At 41.8% G+C, this 15,011-nt stretch overlaps 1 protein-coding gene across 3 annotated transcripts in view; it reads left to right on the plus strand.

Moving 5' to 3' along the window:
* The first annotated feature begins 764 nt into the window (after window positions 1-764).
* The window catches only part of DENND2B (DENN domain containing 2B), a 153,227-nt gene continuing 138,980 nt past the window's right edge, over window positions 765-15,011 (plus strand). For 2 of the 3 annotated variants that reach the window (XM_077769154.1, XM_077769158.1), the window contains exons 1-2: window positions 765-796; window positions 1,004-1,137. The gene's annotated coding sequence lies outside the window, so the exon portion shown is untranslated. Of the gene's footprint in view, window positions 797-903; window positions 1,138-15,011 lie in introns of those variants that run through there. The other variant, XM_077769155.1, reaches the window with a different exon arrangement.

Raw genomic sequence — 15,011 nt, forward strand, 5'->3', positions numbered from 1 at the left:
CGTCTTTTGGACATGTGACAATTGAATTGGCCTGGGCTTTGAAACACGTTTTGGCTTTTCGCCTTTATAGCCTGTTTATCTTCATTCATATACGTTTGCTCCTTCAGGCTATAACTAGGTTTGTGAAAGTCAGTTTTGTGCATTTCAATATCGAAGTCTATTTATAGTGATTTATGGGATGAGAAATTGGGTAACATGGGTTCCTAACATCCCACCAAGTATGTGTGGGTTTGGATTTTAAGTGGTTTGCATGATTCTTTTCCAAGTGGATTGTCACACTGAGTTAACAATGTCTTTCAGAATTCCACTAATAAATCACAGATTCTCACTGCTAGTATTCCATTGCTTATTTAATGACACCCTATTCCAGTTTTGAGTTTTGCAAGCCAAATGGAGTGTTTAAAACAAAATTTCAGAATGCCCTTGGAACTTTCGGTTCAGATCAAACTCCTTGGAACCCTACTGCTTTCAGAGTTCCTCTGCCCCTGCTGGCAGTACCAAACATAGCTTCTTGTAATGTCTTTCTGGGTTTTGCAGGGCTGCCCCAGGCCAAGGGCTAGAAGAACGGAAAGAGCTCATCGGTTTGTTTGAAGGCAGACAAGCTGTACAGGCAGCTTTTCCCAGACTCTCCCAGCTCGGCTTTTCATGCATACCAGCAGAGCCGCTTTTTTCCTCCAGTGATTGAAACCATCTGGACTGCAGGGGGGTCACGTGTGTATGAGAAAATGACATAAAGTTTCAGATCCCCTTGTGCTTTGCTCCAGACCCAGACAATTCTTGTTCGGATGGTGCCGAGGTGAGGGCCGTCCAGTTTGAGGGCCAACTCCTCATCCTGCCCCCCATCTCTATTTTCCTAACTCCAGTATCTCCCCCGCCCTTCCCGACCNGAGCACACCCCGCCACCAGGCTCAGCAGCCCACCCTCTCTGTCTCGGGTGGAGGCACACCTCCTCCACGCCCCCCTACACTCAAATTCGTGCTCCCTCCCGTCTCTCTCCCTCCAGCCCGGCCGCAGCCCCGGGCGCGGATGCCTGCCCGACCACCGCCCTCTCTCCCAGAGCGGCTCCTCCTCTGGGCTGCGCGGCTCCAGACAAGCCCCCATCAGTGCGAGCGCCCAGCCAGGCTGGCGAACTCAGAGGTAAGAGCATCCGGCCGCCGCCCTGGCTTTCCCAGCCCGTCTTCCCTCGGGAGGGGGTGGGGTGCCCGTGCCCTGGCTCCTGCGGAGGGCGGGCGGGCAGGAGGGGCGCCGGTTCCGCTCTGGAGNAGCCCTTCTCCCGCTATTCGCCGCTCCTAGCGCCCCCCCGGCCAAGTTCCAGCTCTGTGAGTATTCGGCGCCCACACTCTGGGGGCCTCTGCAGGCGCAGAGAAGCAGGACGGAGGGGCAGCTCCGCAGGGTTGGTGGGGACTGCCCTCTGGGTGGTGGGTCCTTGCAGCCTTTCCGGCGCAGTTGGGGGTGGGGAGCAGCGAGACCTGGGGCTGGGGAAGTGCAGAGCTGCGGTGCGCAGAGGAGACTGCGGGCAGTCCCCGCGTGCCGGGAGTGGGTTTCGCGTGCGGCCGCCGGTTGGTTCCCAGGACTCGCCAAGCTGCCCTGCTGTGGCTGTTGAGCCCTAACCTGGGGCTGTGGTGGCTTGTATGCAGGCTCCTTGAGGGACACACACACACATACACACGCACGCGCGCACGCGCGCGCACACACACACACACGGAACTCAAACAAAGGAAAATTAACTTTGCGCTCTTTCACTTTAACAAATTAAACTGAAAGTATTGGTGAATGATTAGCTTTCCTTTTTTTGTCCTTCACCTGAAATTCACTAAGTATTAAAGATGTGTTTTTTTAAGTGACTCAAGACTAACAGAATACACTTTAGCCAATGTTTGTGCTACCTTATCCAAGAATTTAGTATTTAGTAGAATTTAAGAGACTGAACATTTTCAAGTGTTTCTAAGGATTATTGCATTTTCCTGGGATCTTTAAATGAATGTGGTTTACAGTTACTTGGACATGAATAAAACAACTTTACTAACTGAGTGAGTTTGTCTTAATGCTGCCTTAGTCTAGCTCTTGGTTTTATTCCCATGCAGGTGTTTCTGTTGTTTGGGTAGCAGGGTCTTGGGAATGGGAAAGAGGTCATTATCTCAGTTCTAGGACAGTTTTGAGTTATCTCTTACATGCACACACTTCAACTGGCCATCTTGGGATAGGGCCACAAGATTAAAACCCAAGTGACTGCATTACTGTTTTTCTTTTTTCTTTTTTTTCCCTCCAAGTAATATTTTCAGAAGGTGAATCCCTTCACTGATGAGATTTTTTTTCAGACAAGGGATTTCTACAGAATCTGAAATAGTCTAGATTCCAGAAAGCCGATCAAAGGTAGAAACCAAATTGCTTATAGTCTGTCTCCCATGCTGAATTAAGAACTGCACAAAGAGGTAGCTCAAGAAGAGCCTGCTGAATGCATGGAGTGAAGTAAAGGCTTCCTGGACTCTGCTGGCTTGTCTGAGAGTTCCGCTGTGACTGCATAGATACAAGCTTCCTTTTCATTTATCCGGTAACTATTACCCTTGGAAAAACTCCCTAAGATATAGGGGTGATTTGTTCAAGTGCATATGGGAAGTGGTGTTATCTTCAAAGAATTTTTTATGGAATACTTAGTGATTGGCTGTTAATTGGTAAAAACTTTGCTTTTGGGTTTGTAGATTCATTGGGGAAAGAGGAGTGACACATAAGAGAAGAATAAAAATTTTAGATCCATTGGCTTAGAATATAAGAATTAATTACAGAAGCTCAGAAGAGAATGTGATTATAAACCAGGGTGGCTTCAAGGAAGAGAAGGGATTCCAGTTAGGCCTTGAAGCAAAGTGTGGCTCTAAACCTGGTGGAGAGTTGCTAGGGAGAGTTTCCAAGAAGAGTGAGTAGATCATTTGGATTGAAGCTGGGGAGAAAAGTAGTACTTACTGAGCATCTTATTCTGTGCCACATGCCACGCTCTGTCTTTCATTCTCTAGTGATATGAAGTAGGTATTGTTACTCTTGTCTTAAAGAGAGGGGATTCGTGTTCTAAAAAGAGGAGATCTGAAAGATGAGTGACTTGCTGAAGATCACGCAGGTAGTGAGTGGTAGAGCTGGAATTCTAACTCCCGGTTGTCTACCTCTAAAGCTTGTGCCACGGCTTCCTTCCACCATGGGCGGTGAGAAGTTCAGTTGAAGCAGACTGGGCAGCTTGAATTCTGGCTCAGGAGCTGGAACTTTATCCTATATGCATTGTCTGGCTTTAAAGATTTTTGAGAAAAGGAGTAATGGGCAAAGCAAATTTTTAACGATTAATGTGATGTCAGGGTACAGCAATGTGACTTGCTCATCACAGGTAAGGAGCAAGATGTAGCTCTTAATTAAGGGTGTTAAAAGAAGTGAATGTAGCAAAGATACCTGGATGTTTAAATTCCTGCCCCACCCAGTAGCTTGGTTCACTGGGTAAGACTTCATTGCACTGACCACAGGGCTGCTGGGGATCTAGAAAAGAGCTGGATCTGACCAGGCAAACATTGAACTGGAATGTGTATGTGGAGCAACATGGTTTGTCCTTTATATTTCTCACATGTGTTGCAATGTTTTGGTGAAAAAAAATTTTTTTTTATGGCTGCACTGGGACAGAGATCTATGTTGTAATTTATTTAAGAGCCTTTACTGAGAGGCAAAGTTTAGCTCCCAAATCAGGGCCTCTGCTCTAAAGATCTCATTTAAGTTGAGGTGTCCTTTCCCCCCCAACATTCCTTTGTTTCCTAAAAATGCTGAATTTTAAAATTTGGTATTGGCAAGGTAAGAGTTAAAACCAGTTAAGAGAAAATGCACATTTACTTCACTTTTTGTCATGGAGGAGCAATAGGATGCCTTTGGAAAGTTACTGTGTGGGAATTTCAAAGGGATAGGAAAGCCAGGATTTAGAGCTGTGCTGAACTCTTCCTACCCTTCTACATTTCTTACCAGTAAATTGTGTTGTTCATATACATACCTAGGGAGCTTAGGAGGCCTTTGAATACCCAAGTTTATAGCCAGACCCTTTGATTCTCTGCAGATAATGGGCTCAGGAAGGGCAGCAGTGGGTGGAGCCATTTTATTAGAATTGTCTTCCCACTTTGAATACAGTCTAGATGGCTGGTTCTTCCTTGTGCAACGTCTAGGTCTTTTTCTCTGAACTTATCAGTGCTCTAAAGGTTTGGTTTTAGGCAAGGGATATCAGGAGTGCAGGGGGTGTGGGGAGAGTTGTGCCAAAAAAGGCAGAAAAATCAAGTTGGTCAACTAGAGAATTTTTATTATTTATTTGTTTGTTTATATATTTATTTTTGAGAGCGAGAGCTTGTGCATGTGCAAGCAGGGGAGGGGCAGAGGGAGAGAGAGGATCTTAAGCAGGCTCCAAGTTCAGCACAGAGCCAGACATGGGGCTCAATCTAAGGACTAAGATCATGACCTGAGCCGAAATCAAGAGTTGGAAGTTTAACCGACTGAACCACCCAGGCTCCCTAAGAATTTTTATTTTAGGGGCCCCTGAGTGGCTCAGTCGGTTAAGCGTCTGACTTCGGCTCAGGTCATGATCTCACAGTTCGTGGGTTCGAGCCCTTTGTCTGGCTCTGTGCCGAAAGCTAGCTCAGAGCCTGGAGCCTGTCTTTGGATTCTGCATCTCCCTCTCTCTCTGACCCTTCCCTGTTCATGCTGTCTCTCTCTTGCTCTCAAAAATAAATAAAACATTAACAACAATAAAGAATTTTTATTTTAATGTTAGAGCCAACCATAGTTTTTTTGCAAAATAAAAAATATAAACCCCAAGTAGGATTTCAGTTCTCTATACCTATTTTTACCTTAAAGAGCCTCTAACTGGAGAGCTTGCTTACCCCACTGATGGGGCTTTGATAGGTGAAATTCTCACCAGTGGCTCTAATCATGTCAGGACATGACTCAGTTTGGGTTTTGGATCTCGGAGGAATGTGACTTCTCAGCGTAGGGGATTTAGACTCCAAAGATATGGGTTCAAGTTCCAGCTTTGCCACTTTTATTTAGAAGTGTCTGGAGTTTGATATCAGAGGGATTTCTTAGCTCAGTTTTTCTGGTTCTTCTAGGTGAGGATAATGCCTCAGGATCGGACAGAGTTCATGCCCTGATTAGTCCCTTGGTTCCTTCTTGTAGTTTGTTATCTTGTGTCACCTGAAAACCATTTTGTTTTATCTGTAGTTGTAGATCAGAAAGGAAAATCAGCTGGGAGTTCCTCTAGAGAATGGCAACTCTCATTGTTGGTTGGCCGGTGATCTTTTGGTAGGAGTTTCTGTGAGAACATATTCTTAAGTTTTAAGAATTGGGGTCTCAAATAGTGACTTTGGCAGTGCTCTTATTTAAATGTCAGAGATGTTTGGTTGCATTTTTGGTTCACTCACACAGTTGTTAATGTTTTTATATTTGGTAAGCATTTGTTATTTTTATCATTTATTAAAGGAGTGATTTAGATTTTCTAAAGTAGCTGAAAACTTTAGAAAAATAGGACTGGGTGTGGGGGTGGGGGCGCCTGGGTAGTTCAGCCGGTTAAGTGTCTGACTTCGGCCAGGTCATGATTACAGGGTTCGTGGGTTCAAGCCCTGCGTCGGGCTCTGTGCTCACAGCTAGCTCAGAGCCTGCTTCATATTCTGTGTCTCCTCTCTCTCTGACCCTCCCCTGCTCACTCTGCCTCTCTCTCTCTCAGAAATAAATAAAATATTAAAAAAAAAAGAAAAATAGGACTGGGATATTCTTTTGGTTCTCAGATATAATCTCCTAGTATAGTACAACCATTTGACTATTTTAACTCACTCCACCTCCAAATATCCTTAATCTCTCTCAAGTGATTTGCTGCCTCTCAAGAGATTTCACAACCTTTCTAGGAAACATTTTCTGAGCTTTCCAGACTGATGATCACAGATTATCTCCTTATTGTTAGCCTGAATTTTCTTTTTTTGTGTTTCTTGCTTTCGTGGCTTTCCCATCCCTCTTCAACACACAGATGTTCACAGAGGGAACAAGTTGTCTTTCCTGGGCCCCAGTGGCAGCTACCAAATGTGCAGATTGCCCCTCTGGACTCATCCTTTCTCTCTCTTTGTCTGGCTAAACAAACTGAACACTCTGTATTTTTCTTTATACAGCTCTCTTTTTAGACCTATGATTATACTTGTTGCTTTGTTTTTTGTTTTATGCAGGAAGTCAATATCAGATATGTAAGCAATTATAGGTTTCAGTGAAGGGAGCCTTTTGGAAAGAAAATGTGCTTTTTCTTCCTATCAGCCTGAATAATTGTGTAACATATGTAAATACGGAAGATGATCTTAGGAATTTTGCCTAAGTCCTCTTTAAGAGCTTAAAAAGAATCCAGCCCTTATAAGATTACACTAAAAGTAACAGACTAGTCCAATTGAGGCCCTTCTAGAAGTGTGGGAATCATTTGTTTAAACCAGAACTTAGGATACTGAAGCAAATATGATAGAAAGAATCTACTTAACCATTTGTTAATAGCATAAGAAATAAAACTCTTTTTAATGGACCTTCTATGATAAGGGTCATAGTGATTAGAATATGCTGAGAATCCTGAATGTCAGTGCTCTGGAAACTACTTTGAGTAGACAAGTATAAATGTTAGTGGCTTTTTGTCTTTCTTTGGTGTGAAGCTGGGATCTTGGATGTTATTTTCACTAAGGACAAGTTTGAATCTAGATATTTGTGGTTTTCCCCTTTCCTTTTCCCTATTCTTCCTTCTCCTGAATGCTAATTGGAGTGGAGTAGAAAGCACCTCTAACCAAGGAGTCATTGCGTTGGGATGTTTGGTCAGACTCTGGTCTGTATTACTGTCATTCATACATTCTTACTTGTGTTCACCATTTACTGAGTATCTGCTGTGGAAAAAGCACTGGGCTAGTGCTTTTAAGCATCTGTTTGTTCTCTTACTACTTTTTTTTTTTAAGTGAACATCATATTAGGTATTTGATGAATCAGCGAATGGGTAAAGTTAAACAATTAGATGGGAAATTATTTTTGGATATGGGTGTCGGGTATCTCCTGATTTGAATGCTGCTAGTGGGAAGTGGCCATGCTTACATGATTCTGCCCTCTGTTCTAGGTGCTGTGATGACCCTTGACAAGGAGGCTGAGCATGTGGGGTATATTTTCTAGTGAGTGAACAGGGCCCATTTAGTGATTTTTCTATCAGGTGTGTTAGATTACATTTCCTGTTGCTAGGAACTTCACTTAGCATAATATCACCTGCAATAGAAAATACCCAGTGGTTGGTAGTAAGAACTACCTGGAGAAGGTTTTCCTGAAGGTTTGGTTTTGCCAAGGGTGGATTCTAGGTGCTTGGATCCAAAGGGCTTCTACACAGACCAGAGTGATTCTCACACTGGGACCCAAGGGGAATGGAAATTCTCTTAAAATGTTGTACTAGTATGGGAGGGAAGTCAAAGCTTTTGTTTTTCAATGGACAGTAGAATCTGTACTAGAGATGAAGAAAAGCCAGCTTACAAGTGAATATTTAGTGCTCTGTAGGGGTAGGGAAAGCGTGGAAAAATGGGATTTTAGGTCAAAGTGTTCATTTGAGTCCTTAATGTCAAATTAATACAAAAATCAGTTGTGAGAGTTTGGTTTTGTTATTTTTTTTTTCCATATCTTTGTTTTGACAGGTCACTGTCTTAAGTTGGAATAGTATTTAGGACCAAAACATTTATATAGAAAGTGATAGTAGAGTTCTAGGAGATGGGCAGAGGCTGCTTTGTGTCTTATTTCACATGGACCATTTAAAAAATCCCCATGAGTAGCTTAGTGATCAGAATTAGTTTGAAATAGCTTTGCTGAAAGGTATTGGTAAAATAACATTTATCAGTTTTTGTTTATTCCTGATTTAGATATAAGCAAGAAAGCCAGTTTGGGAGCTGTATCACGTGCCCAGCCCTGCCCACTTTCAAGTTGCCTACTTAATTCCCATGTATTTGTCACTGTTACTGGTCTCTGGAGGGTCGGGGTAGATCTCAGGATACGAGGCTCAGACTTGGTTGAAGCCACATCAAGAGGTACCTGGCTGGCTTAGTCGGTGGAACATGAGACTCTTGATCTTGGGGTTATGAGTTTGAGCCCTATGTTGGGTGCAGAGATTACTTAAAAATAAAATCTTTAAAAAAAGAAGAAAGAGCTGACCCTGGTAGGTCACAAGGGCTGTGGGTGTGGGGAAATGGGTAGATGGGACAGGAAAGAAAACCAGAGGGGCACGTAGTTCTGTGGAAATTGAGTAAAAAAATGAAAAACTTAGAACTCTTTTTTTCCCTCATTGACTTAGACCACCATTCTATTGGAAACATTTATCACTTGAGGTTATTTTATGAACGCTCATAGTAACTAGTAACTAGGTGAAGGCACAGTGACTTCTAGATACTGATAGGAAGGACCCTTCTAGATGATTCCCTGGATGTGTTTTTGGGCTGTTTCCATTCTTTCCCTCTTTTTCTCCTAAGTTGTGATGCTGTTTTGTTTGTTTGTTTGTTTTGTTTTTTGTTTTTTAAGAAATATTCTGTCTTTGGTGTCTAGAAACTTTTAGGGTTATAGGGACCAGGGAGAGGGCTACTGAGTGTGACATGTTGCCAGTATGAGAGGCTTTTATACCCAGACAAATGTCCAGGAAAGAGGGTCAGAAAAGTGTATACACAAAGTCAGAAGGGAAAATGGCATGGCAGGTAGTGTAACTGCTTTGGCCACTGTGACTGTCTTTGCTAAGATGGGCCTGATGGTTGGATGATGGAATAGTACTGAGAATATTTTATAATCCGCATAATTTCTTACAGATGTTTGTCTTTAGGAAAAAGCATAGTACATTACATTGATTTTTGTTTTGAAATTTACATGACCTATAAGTGAGCATACGGAGAAATGAACTTTCTTGAGATCACACAGCTCAGAAGATGAAGAGCCATGATGTGAACCTAGACAGTTACAGACTGAATGCCAAGCCCGTAACTGGTTCTGTACAGCCGCTAACTGGTCCCAACTCCTCTACTGGTGTCCCTTTATAGTCTCTTCTCCACAGAGCAACCAAAGTATTATATGTGTCCCCTAACTTAGCCCTCATATTTAGAGTTCAGATTTATTGCTAAGTCCTTAAGTTGCTCTAGCCTCTAGTCCTCCCACCTGCTGTCCACCATCCTCCCCATCTCTTCTGTCTCAGAGCCTTTGCCTTGCACCTGGGATATTCTTCTTGAATATTGATAGTTTGTACCCTCCCTCATTTAGGTGTCAGCTCCTCGAGGAGGCTGTCCCTGACCATCCTATGCAAACTGCTCTTAGTGAATCTTTAATCCTTCCTTTGTTTTTCTTTCTAAAATTATATTACGTATTTGTGTGTTTTTCCTGTTTGCTTTCACAAATAAATAAACTTTGTGAGATTAGGGAGTTGGTCCCTCTGTTTACTGGTATCTTTTTAGAACAGTATGTAGAAAGTTTTCTTTAAATATTTGTTAAATGAGTAAGTGGTTTCATTTGCATTTGATGTTCATGTTTAACATGACTTTACTTGGATAAAAATAGTAGAGGGGAAGGGATATGCAGGTGATACATACAAGTCTGGGTCTTTCTTGCTTTTATATTTATTACTAAGGCTTTGCCATAATATCTGGCCAAAAAAATTGCTCAGAATATTTGAGTTGAACAGATGCACTGTTTGATTTATTTTGGATTCCACACAGGAATTCAGAGAAGGGAAAGAATAGTGTGGACTGGAATCCTTACAGAAATTTGTTGAGGACTTGTAGGCTTTGAAGACGAGACTGAATTTGTTTGGGTGTATTGGAATCACAGAGGTTAGTTTGTTGTTGTTATTTAATGCTGGAAGGACTATTAAGATGATCTAGTTCAATCTTCTTGGTTATAGATGGGGAAACTGAGCCCAGAGAGACAAAGAACTTGCCCAAAGGGACATACGGTTTTGTTAGAACCATTTCTGCAATCCAGGTATTTTGATTCCTAGGTCAGTTCTCTCTCCTCCATACAGTGCTACCTTCAGAATCAAGGAAGAGCTTTGACTAGGAACAGCATGAGGAAAGGCCCAGAGGCATAAAAGATGTTGGCTTGTGTGGGATAGAGATTGGGATGGAAATTAGGCCATCTTAACTGAATCACCAAGTTAATGAAAGAGATCCATGGGAGATATAGTAGGCTGTAGAAGCTATATAAACCCAGATATACACCTGGAGGTGTATTTTTTTTAATGTTTGTTTATTTATTTTGAGAGAGGGAGTATATGCGAGCAGGGAAGGGGCAGAGAGAGAGGAGAGAGAGACTCTCAAGCAGACTCCACTCATGGAGCCTGAAATGGCCAATCTCATGAACATTGAGGTCATGACCTGAGCAGAAATCAAGAGTCGGACGCTTAACTGACTGAGCCACCCAGGCACCCTTAATATTTTATTTTAAAGTAATCTCTATGCCCAGTATGGGGCTTGAAGTCATGACCCCGAGGTCAAGAGTTGTATGGCTCTACTGACTGAGCCAGCGAGGTCCCAGATCCTGGAGAATCTTGAATGTTATCTTGAAGAGTTTAACTTTGGAGTGACAGGGAGGCATGTGAAAATACTTTAAGTATTATTCTGTATTTTCTCTCCAGTGAAGGTGACAAATTATATAATATAGAAAATGGATTAGAATTGAAGAATAAATTGGAGCCTTGGAGGAGTTAGGAAGCCATTATAACAATCCAGATATCAGTGTAGTTTGGGGCCTATTAATATTTCAGTTTTTTGGTTTTTTTTTTTTTAGAAATTGTGTATTTTTTGAAGATGATATGTAATTCTCTGATAAAATGTGTGTGCCCTGATTTCTAAGAGAGTTTGGGAGCAAGAATCCTGGAGAATCAGTATTTTACTTTATTTGATTACGTGTATGTTGTAAGTGAAATTTTATTGTCTAAATGGTAATCCCTCTTAAGAAACCCAGGTCAGGTTAGGAAAGTAGGGATAGAAGATAACACTGTCCTCTGTGTGAAGATGGTGGTGGAGGGCCTAGGGAGGGACAGAGGGAGCAGATGGACAGTGAAGGAGAGCAGCTTCCAAAAGAGAGCCTGGACCTCTCTGTCACAGGAACTGCATGTGGCTGGGGAGTCAGGCATCCAGGGTCCTCAGCCTGGCACTGTTTTTTTCTTTTTAGAACATAAGAGGTCAGTGGAAGTAAGAGCCAGTCTCCTGGGCCCACAAATGCTTTGGATGGATGGGTTGTATTGAAGCCCGGGCCCATTCATGTGGTCCACATAAGTTTTCAACTGGAGCTGATGAGAACAGACTAATACAACCCTTACCAAGCCAGTGAATTGGCATGGGGTATGATACTTTAAAAGTTTTTTCCATCCTCAGGAATCTTTTTCCATCTCTAAGGGAAAACTTTAAAAGTCAGTATGTAAGTGAGAACACAGACCTTAAAATAATATCTCATACTGGATCTGAGAGTTTGGGTTGCAAAAAACTCCTGGAGCATTTAACAGTCAACAAATACTTATTGAGCAGGACCTGTTATACACCTAATACTGTGCTTAGTATTGGAGCTTTAATATTTTGATCGTACTGCATCACATGTTATTAATAAGGCATTAACATTTGGCTCTATTTCACATTCAATTTAACCCCCGACATTACATTGCTTGTCCAAAAACCCTCAGTTAGTTCAGACTGTTCACTTATTCTTGCAGTCACTTGTTGATTCTTTACTGTTTAAGAGGCAATATGCTGAATGCTGAGGCAGTTTTGAAGGTGAACCAGGATTAGTTAGAGTCCTCAGCTGGTCAGCTGAAATATACCAGGTAGATCTGGAAGCTGTTCAGTTTCCTGGGATTCCTAGCCAAGAGGAGGGTGTTTCAGCAAGAGTGCATCCCTCTTCACTTGTTCTGCCCACACGGGGTCCTCCCCTCTCCCCCTTGCCACTGTTCTCTAAGGCTGTCTTTAAATCAAGAGAAATGAAAATTAGCTCTTTTGCATTAAATTGGGGAAGTTCCTTCAAGGGCAGCACTTTGCAGTCTTTCCTGGAGAATCTCTTCTGTCTGCATAATCCCAAAGAAGAGACTTCTCCATGGGAACTTGTCTCTGTCCTCTGAAAGTTGCTGTGCTTACAGAATGGACACACAGGATGCACTGTTCGGTATTTCTCAGGCTCTTCACTCTGGCCTGCTTTGTTGGCTCTTTGTGGGGATGCCAGGAGGGGTGTATTGCCTTATTTTCTTAGAGTCAATGACACAAATGAGAGGGAGGCAATCATGCTAAGTTTTCCTATCATTTGGAAAAGAGAGGCAAAAGAAGATGGATGCAGAAGAGTGTTTTATTGAGCCTTTGAATTACCAGTTGACTGAGGTTGTTTTCTCCTCCTTTGCTTGGCATCTGGAGCCAACTTGTACACTGTCTGTTTGGGGTTTTCTCTGCTTTATTCATGCCTGCAAGCTCTTTTAATAGAAAATTACAAAATGTAAAATTATCCTTCTCTTCAGCTTTAAATTGGTTCTTTTAAAAAGATAATATGTGCATCGAAGTTCATTATTAAAAAAAATTAAAAGCTCCACTTTCCCATCACCTAGAGATCACCACAGTTAATATCTTAGTAATCCTCTTCTTGATCTTTCTCTAGGCATATATATATATATATATGTATATATATATACATATTTGTATTCTGTTTTTTGAATAAGGCAAGATCATACTATACGTACTGTTTTTTATTCTGTCTTATTTTCAATATTCTCCACTTTTCCAGGTCAGTAAACTTTTATTTTGACTAATGCCCAGATCGTATTTCAGATTTTCTGTGTGAACCTCTAAGTGTCTTTATCACATTGAACCTATAACCACACACTGTATCTGGTTGTTATGTTTCTTAAACTTTGTTTTATCTAACCTAGTTTCTTTTGTATGATACTATTTTGTTGAAGAATTATCCTTAATAGGTTCCTTGAATTGAGTACTGACTCTGTTACCTGTGTATTGCTAAGGGGTTTGTAGATGTCGTCTCATTTAACCCTTTGCGACAACACTGAGAAGCATATTTTATTTTTAATTTTGGTACTCTCTTCCTGTGGGATCTTAGCTGTCTCCAGGGCTTCAACTATTTCCTTTTTTTTTTTTATTTATTAATTTTGAGAGAGACAGAGATAGTGCAAGTGGGAGAAGGGCAGAAGAAGAGGGAGAAAGAGAGAAAGAGAGCATGTGCATGCAAGTGCATGTGAGTGAGGGAGGGCCAGAGGGAGAGGGAGAGAGAGAGAATCTTAAGCAGGCTCCACGCCTAGTGCAGAACTGGCACTGGGCTCAATTTCATGACCAATTGTTAAGATCATGACCCGAACCAAAATCAAGAGTTGGATGCTTTTTAAAAAAATTTTTTAATGTTTATTTTTGAGAGAGAGAGAGAGGGAGAAAGAGAGAAAGAGATAATGTGAGTGGGGAAGGGCAGAGAGAGAGGGAGACACAGAATCCAAAGTAGGCTCCAGGCTCTGAGCTGTTAGCACAGAGCCTAACACGGGGCTTGAACTCAGGAACTGCGAGATTATGACCTGAAGTCGGACGCTTAACCAGCTGAGCCACCCAGGCTCCCCAAGAGTTGGATCCTTAACCGACTGAGCCACCTGGCGCCCCTCAAATCCTTTTTATACCACTTATTATATGTAGTCCTGGGCAAGTCACTTAACCTCTCTGTGCTTCAGTTTCCTCATCTACATGAAATGGGGGTAATAATAGTGCCTACCTCCTAAGGTCTTTGTGAGGACAAATAAATTAATGTATGTAAAGTACTTAGATGACCTGGCATGTAGTTTAGTGTATATAATTATTGCCTTCAGACAGCCGGATGATCTACAGGCGTCTCAAGTTTCCCTGTTTAGTTTAGTACCCGTCTGTATAAAGCTGTCTTTCTTCGGCATTCATGAGCTCCTTTATTGATACCAGAGTCATCTCTGATTTCTCCTTTTTTCTCAGTAAAAAGTCTTGTCAGTGCCATTTCCCAAAAGCCCTCCTCACTGTCTTGCCTCCAACCCAGTTAAAGATTTGACCATCTTTTTCCTGGAATGCATCCTTAATGTCTCAGAATGCCTGTGCCTGGTTCGTCAGTCAGTCTCCCAGGCTGCTCCCAAGAGTGATCTTTCTAAAATAGTTTAATTATCATCGTTCCTTTCTAAAAGCCCTTTCCTTTTTTATGAGGAATAACATACAGTAAAGCACACAGATAGTAAGCATATAACTTACTGGGTTTCAGTAGTTGTAGTCACCCATGTAACCACCACTCAGATCAAGATACAGAGGACTTCCAGCTTTGTCTCTTTTGAGATAGAATGCACATTCCTAGCCCTAACCACTCTTTTGTTACCATTTGTTTTACCTTTTCTTTTTTCTTTTCAAGTCTTTACAGATACTTAAAGTAGAATTCATTTTTCCAGTTTTATTAAGAAATAATTGCTATACATCACTGCATCAGATTAAGGTGTACAATGTGATGATTTGATTTTTGTGTATCGTGAAATGATTATCACAGTAGGTTCAGCTAACATCCGTCTTATCGTATAGATACAATAAAAAGAAAAGAAGGAAGGACAGAATAAAGAGAAAAACATTTCTCCCTGCGATGAGAACTCTTAGGTTGTGCTCTCCGAGTAGATTTCTGTATGTCATATAGCAGTGTTTGCTGAGGTCATCATGTTGTACGTTACGTCCCCACTGCTTATTTATCTGGTAACTAGAAGTTTGTATCTATCGCTAACCACTCGTGGATCTCCCGTTTGTTTTGCTTCTTCTTGATCTTTGTGTAAATGAATCATAAAAACCCTTTATTGATTCTTTTTGTTCTGTATCTTTGAGAGGGTAATTCCAAACTCACTTAATGTGACGTTCAAACATGTTTGTCATCTGGCTTTTACTTCCAGTCCTTCACGCTTAGCCTGCCCTTCCTGCCATGCCAAAATTGCATGTAGTGTACTAACACAATAGGCTCTTTTT

The sequence above is a fragment of the Crocuta crocuta genome, unplaced genomic scaffold (genome assembly GCF_008692635.1).
Source record: "Crocuta crocuta isolate KB4526 unplaced genomic scaffold, BGI_CrCroc_1.0 scaffold255, whole genome shotgun sequence".
Lineage (NCBI taxonomy): Eukaryota > Metazoa > Chordata > Mammalia > Carnivora > Hyaenidae > Crocuta > Crocuta crocuta.